Here is a 6843-nt window from a genome sequence, read left to right on the forward strand (position 1 = left end):
CACATACATTTTGGAAGGGCAGTAGAGAAATTTGCCCCTGGAAATGCCTCTAGGTTCAGTGCCATTCACTGAGCCCCAAAGTGCCTGGTTGACAAGTTTTTGCTTCATGTTGATGGAGCGAGTTCCATTTCAGTTTTTGGTCTGCTGCTACTTCTTTCAAGCCTTGCCTGAGCCGATGATCTGCTATCCCAACAAGCACATTCCCTAAGCTGGTCTTGAAAGTGCAGGGTGCAGGAAGCATTTATGGCTGCAGAAGCCAGCTCCTCTTCCAGTGTGGGAGAGATCCCCACAATCCAGGCCTAGGTCTGGGTGGCAGACATTAAACGTTTTTGTGGAATATTATTTCTGAAAGGAAGACCTCATATCTTCAGTTAATTTATTTCTATGCTCTCTTTTTATTGACCCACCACATGATAAAACATTGATAAGAGCATTCATTAGTAAACAGGGCTTCTCTGACTACATCACAGTGATTCTTAGTCTATAAATTGCCACTAGGAAAACGTATGTGGATTGTTGTGTTGTCAGACTTGGTTATAAACCATCTTTATCTTTTCTGTTGGAGCTCACCAAGAGCATATGTCAATATTGATCTAGGTTCTAGGCTTCCATGTTAGAATAATCTAAAGGTTATAGAATTTGGGTTCTGATAAAACTTTTCAATACACTGAAATTGTGTTTCTGCACAAAGATTAAAAGAAAGATATTCAGGCCCTAGCTGTTTTGGCTCAGTGGATAGAGCATCGGCCTGCAGACTGAAGGGTCCCGGGTTCGATTCCGTTCAAGGGCACATGCCCAGGTTGCAGGCTCGATTCCCAGTGGAAGGTATGCAGGAGGCAGCCAATCAATGATTCTCTCCCATCATTGATGTTTCTATCTCTCTCTCCCTCTCCCTTCTTCTCTGATATTAATAAAAACAAATATCTTAAAAAAAGATATTCAGAAAACATGGAATATATATTTTTCTATCAAATATCTTAAAAAAGAGAAAGATATTCAGAAAACATGGAATATATATTTTTCTATTGGCTGGAAGGATTAATTAACTGGATTCCCTGAAATGGTGTAGGGTTCTAAATATGTGTTCACTGGCAGCTTCCGGAGGGAGGTAGATGATGATGGATTTATTGTGTCCTCACATTTCACTACTGATATAATAGAATCAAATCCATTGGTCCATTTCATTTTATATTGGTAAAATGGACTATTTCCTGTTTTCTCTTGCTTAGTATACTGTGTACTTTATAAATCTCAGAGCAGTTCTCAAGAATATATGAACATCTTTATTTTCTAGAAATATTTCTCTTCTTCCCATGTTGTAGGACATTTTAAAAAAATGGCACATATTAAAACTTTAAGGATATTTTCCATATGATTAGCATATTCTCACTCACAACTAAAAGTCCAGTGATTAAATGTAAGTTAAATTTTTATATATTTAATAAAAATTAGAATTTTAATCTGAGGGGTAGCTCAACAAATAATTTACTCATTCAACAAATATTTGTTGAGACTATTTATGTGTCAAACATTTTGATTAAATGTTACTTCTATTATTAGTAGTACAAGGCATCTCTGTGTCTGAATTTAAAGGCTTGTGTTTGACAATATTGCCTAATTCTCTATTCCCCATGTGAAAATACTATGGATATGTGCATATGGATATATATGCATATATAAATCTTAGCATATTCTCACACACAACTAAAAATCCAGTGATTAAATGTAAGTTAAATTTTTTATATTTAATAAAAATTAAAATTTTAATCTGAGGGGTTGCTGAACAAATAATTTACTCATTCAACAAATATTTGTTGAGACTATTTACAGGTCAAATATTTTGATTAAATGTTACTTCTAGTATTATTAGTACAAGGCATCTCTGCATCTGAATTTAAAGGCTTGTGTTTGACAATATTGACTAATTCTCTATTCCCCATGTGAAAATACTATGGATATGTGCATATGGATATATATTCACATATAAATGTGTGAAAATAATGGATATGTGCATATGGATATATATGCATATATAAATGCACATATACATAAACACAAACACAAATTTATAATTAGAAAAAGTCAAGTCCATATCACTTGCTGAGAAAACACTCCTGATTTTATTTTATTTAAATTTTAAAAAAAATATATTTTATCGATTTCTTACAGAGAGGAAGGGAGAGCAGGTCAAATATTTTGATTAAATGTTACTTCTAGTATTATTAGTACAAGGCATCTCTGCATCTGAATTTAAAGGCTTGTGTTTGACAATATTGACTAATTCTCTATTCCCCATGTGAAAATACTATGGATATGTGCATATGGATATATATTCACATATAAATGCACATATACATAATCACGAACACAAATTTATAATTAGAAAAAGTCAAGTCCATATTACTTGCTGAGAAAGCACTCCTGATTTTAATGAAGGGAAGGATCTTAGATATTTGTCATAATAAATGTAAAATGTAAAAAATGAATGATTTTGTGAAATATTAATAGCGAAGGAAAAACAAACAGTTGATAAAGATAATTTTGATTTTTTTAATGAGTTAGGGTTATCCTAAGATCACATTTTGATTGCTGCTGATTTATACATGTCATACCCAATAGACCTTATTTAGTCTTTAGATGTTTTTCACTGAAGTGAAATCAGGTGAGAGTTTGTTCACAGTTGTAAGGAGTCTTGTGACAAGAGTCCTGAACTGGGTTATACTTTGTTGACCACTAGCTATTTAACCTTAGCTATTCAGAGCCCCTACTGGTAAAGTGAAGATTGGTTGGCCCTAATGATCCTTCTGAGTTCTAGAGGGCTTGACAATGCAAAATCAAAATGCCCTTGGCTTCAGAAGAAGTAAAGAGTCTAGCTTGAACTTCAGACAGACTTGGTTTAAGCTGTACCACTTACTAGCTCTGTAACCTTGGGCGAGCTACTGACCTTCTCAGAGCTGACTTTCCTCCTCTGTATAATGGGGTTAATGAGAGTGAAACTCATCTCACCTTGCAACCTTGGGCACGTGGTTTCATGTCCCTGATTTTTAGTTTCCTCATTGTAAAAATGGTGATACTAATAGTACTAACTAATTGGGTTAGGAGTAGGGGGAAGTTTACGTTAGCACATGGAGGTATTTAGCACGGTGTGAGTGGTTGGAAGATAGTTAATTATGGAAGTAACTGATGAAAGTCAAATGATGGATAGTCAACTGATGGGAGGATGATGACATTAGTTTGTTTTCTGTGTCCAATTTAGAAAGTTGGATAAGTAAGGATAACAGAAGCTCAAACAAATAGATAAGATGGTGACAGAAGACAGACTGGACTTGGGCCTCGGTTTCAATGTATCTCAAAGCAGTTCAAGATGGCCCTGGGCGGCGGGGGTGGGGGTGGGTGGTTAGCTTACTATTTATGGCCATCAAGCCTTCTAGGACCCTGAAGGAATATTGGCTGTGCAGTCTACACAACTTAAAAAGCACTTAGAGGAATGCAGTTCCATTAGAACAGGCATAATGGACCCACTCAGGGCTGTGCTTTGTAAATACACAGCTAATGTCATTCAGACGTGTTTACAGGCCAGGACTCAGTCACACGGGTCAGGACCTTTGGGTGAGTCTGCTGGCTCTCAGGAGCCAGGTCCCTTACCTTTCACACCCAGGATTCCACCCTTATTACTTGAACATAAAAATTAAGAAAAGAAAACCCACTGGCAGTAAATAAATTACTGTTTCAAAAGATTGGGGAATGACCTTGGAGGTACATGTCAGATCAGCACAAGGCAATTGCCCAGAGGTGAAGAAAAGCCATTATCATACTTTGTAGCTGGTTAATTAAAGGCTATTTTTGTCACCTTCAATTCTGAGAAAGTCAAGAGAGCTGCAGTCAAACTTTCACAAGAGACATTCTTGAAATAACGATGGAAGAAGCTAAACAATCATGGGCTTTTTCTCTCTTGAATCAGAGTTAAGCATTTGTCCTTCTCACACCCTCCAAATTTCGCTTGGTGCAGTGTAAACTAAGATTTCAGTACTTTTCTTTGAAGCTTCCTGGAGTCTAAATTACTTGGAGACGATCTTACAGAAGGAGCTTACTGTTGCGGTTTATCTGATGCCTTTTTCCATTTTGCAAGGTCACAGGCCTTTCTGCTGATAGGCTGTAATAGGTCTTAATATTACATGTTAAAAGCTCATGAAAGTATTTCTTAGAATTTCTTTTTAGAAATTCTCCCTTTTAAATATTCAGTGTTAAAAACTCATGGAAATATTTCTTGGGACTTCTTCCTTTAAATTCTAGAGACAAATTATCCCCGCCGCCCTTTTTTTTTGAAATACATCAGTATCTCCTAACTCAGAGCAATTTTGAATCAATGCCTAATATTTTAAAGCTAGCAGACTTCTAAAAAGTTACTTTACGAGCTGGTATGAGTATAGTTTTGGCACTCGTTGCAAGGTCAAAGTAATTTGATTACAATCAGACATTTATATAATTCAAAATTGCATGGCAGGAAAAAATCAGCTCAAGTCAATGATGTTCAATGTTTAGAGAGCACGTCTGATCTCAGGAAGCTGGAATACCTACTAACTTCACCTCACTCCTCTCTTAAATTCCCCCATAAGAACACCGGATCTCCTTAGGGATAAGAGGGGTGATATGTTGTCCTTACTCTTTGCTTCTCTTTTCATTGAGAGAAAATCAGGCTTATGTACTTCCAAGTAAACAATCGACTTAATTTTCAAGTCAAGGAATACTACTTTACATGTCAGACATTTACACTGAATGTCTAAGCAGTCAATATTTAGAAATCTACCTTATTGCAAAATTGACCAGTGAAAATGACTCATGACCTTCAAGTCTAAGATTCCAGGAATGGAACAAGCTCTACCAATGAAACTGTTGGGGTTCCCCTCTGGTGTGTGTCAAAGGGGGAGGGATCAGGCTCATGAAGAGGAGACTGGAAGGGGTTGGCAACTATGAAAAGAACAAAAAGGCTTCTTTAGATTCCTGACCTGTAGTTCTGCCCACTGAACCGTATGGCATTATTATCCCAAGTTAGTCACTGGTCCTGGTCCTAGGATCATGGAATTATCTTTCAACATGGGTTTGGTAACTTTCCTCACTTTAGGAGAAATTGGTATCTAAAATGTTGTTGATGATCCCAGGGCCAATATAGAGCATACTTGCATACTTCTGGATCTTTGTGCAATTTTCTCTCTCTTAAAACCCTGTTTACCCTTTAAGCACCAACTCATTGGCATTTCTTCTCCATAGATTTAGGAATGTTTCATCAACCCTTCTCTTCTTCCCATTGCATTTTGTAACAATCACTCTTGCAGCGCAAGTCACGTTGTATCATAATGTAAAATCACCTTTATTTCTATCCATCTAGAATTTGAATCCTAAAGGGCAGGAATCACATTATGTTCACTAATTTATCTCCAGGGTTTTCTTCAGAGCCAGGCAAGTTATCAGAGCACAGTTGAAAGTCTTTAACTGGTGGACAAAGAACCCCAGATTCTTAGTTCTCTGCTCTCCCCGCCGTCTCCCTGTCTTCCCTTCCTTCCATTCCTCACCTTTCACCCCACTCCAGCTCTGTGCTCAGGCTCCCGGTTCCCATATCAGAAGTGTGTGGTACTGTGATACTCTCCCAAGGCAACACAGGAGATTGGGTTTCCCATTTGGAGCACACCATCAATGCTAACTAAATCACATAATTGTGTGTCTCTCTGCTTCCCATGGCTCCAGGGCAATGTCCTGGGTGAAGCAAGAATCCCTGTGCATAACAATCATTAGTCCAGATGTTAGCATTTGGTGGACCTGGGAGTTAGTGGTGACTAAGAAATGCCAGACAGAATGCTGCTTCTGCGTGTGGCTTCAGAGAAGCCTCCTGCTTTAGTGATTAGCAGATCAGATTTGTCTCTGTTCTTGGATCCTGACCATCTCCCCCAAATTTGCAGCATGAAAACAGTATCTACTTGGCCATCTTTCATGGAATTCACAATTTGCTTCTAAATTTAGTCCTGTCCCAAAGAGATCTGAATTGTCCTTTAAAATTGGCCATCCGGGTTCTTTTCTATATTGGAACACACACATTGTGAGTGTAAGGCTATAGACAATTCCTGTTTTTTTTTTTGTTTTGTTTTTTGTTGTATTTTTTTAACTGACAGAGAAATAACCCATTGTCTGTTTTGGGAACTAATGTATGGATAACTATAACAAGACTGGGATGTTTAAACCGAGAAGAATTTAAAAATACTTGGCTTTGACTTGTACTAGATAATTGTTAATATGCTAGTTGCTTTTTCTCCATTTTGGTGTTACATCAATTTCTATTTAACACTGAACCACATTGTTGTTTTCCAAATACGCTCAGTCTGTAGCTTTATTGTCTGGCTCACAACGTTCCCTCTGCTTAGAGGCACCTTGTTTTCTACTTTCTCTCTTCCAACTAATAGCCTCTCCTTTGTCACAGCTTTCTCTGAGCATGGCAGATTTCTATGCATCTTTGACACTCAAATGCCACCTCCTCTGATTGCTACAACTAGAACGAAGTGCTCCCTGTTCCCTGCTCAGAGCTCAGCTTTTATCGGGCTGCATGTAGCTCATTGTTTCCTTGTCTATCTGCCTTTGTGTGTGATCTTCTTGAAAAGGGGCCTATGTATTGCTCATTTCTTCCCAAATTACAAGCTGGGGACTGAGGAACAGTAGGTAATACTTCTTAAGAACTTCCTTTGTATCAAACATTTTGGCACACAGCGAGGCCAAAAGTTAGACATTATTGTTATCCTGATTGTAGCATCTTGGTGGTAACCAATTTGCCCAAAGTCTTACACTTTGGGAGAGGTG

This window comes from Myotis brandtii, unplaced genomic scaffold (genome assembly GCF_000412655.1).
Source record: "Myotis brandtii unplaced genomic scaffold, ASM41265v1 scaffold266, whole genome shotgun sequence".
In the NCBI taxonomy this organism is placed as follows: Eukaryota; Metazoa; Chordata; class Mammalia; order Chiroptera; family Vespertilionidae; genus Myotis; species Myotis brandtii.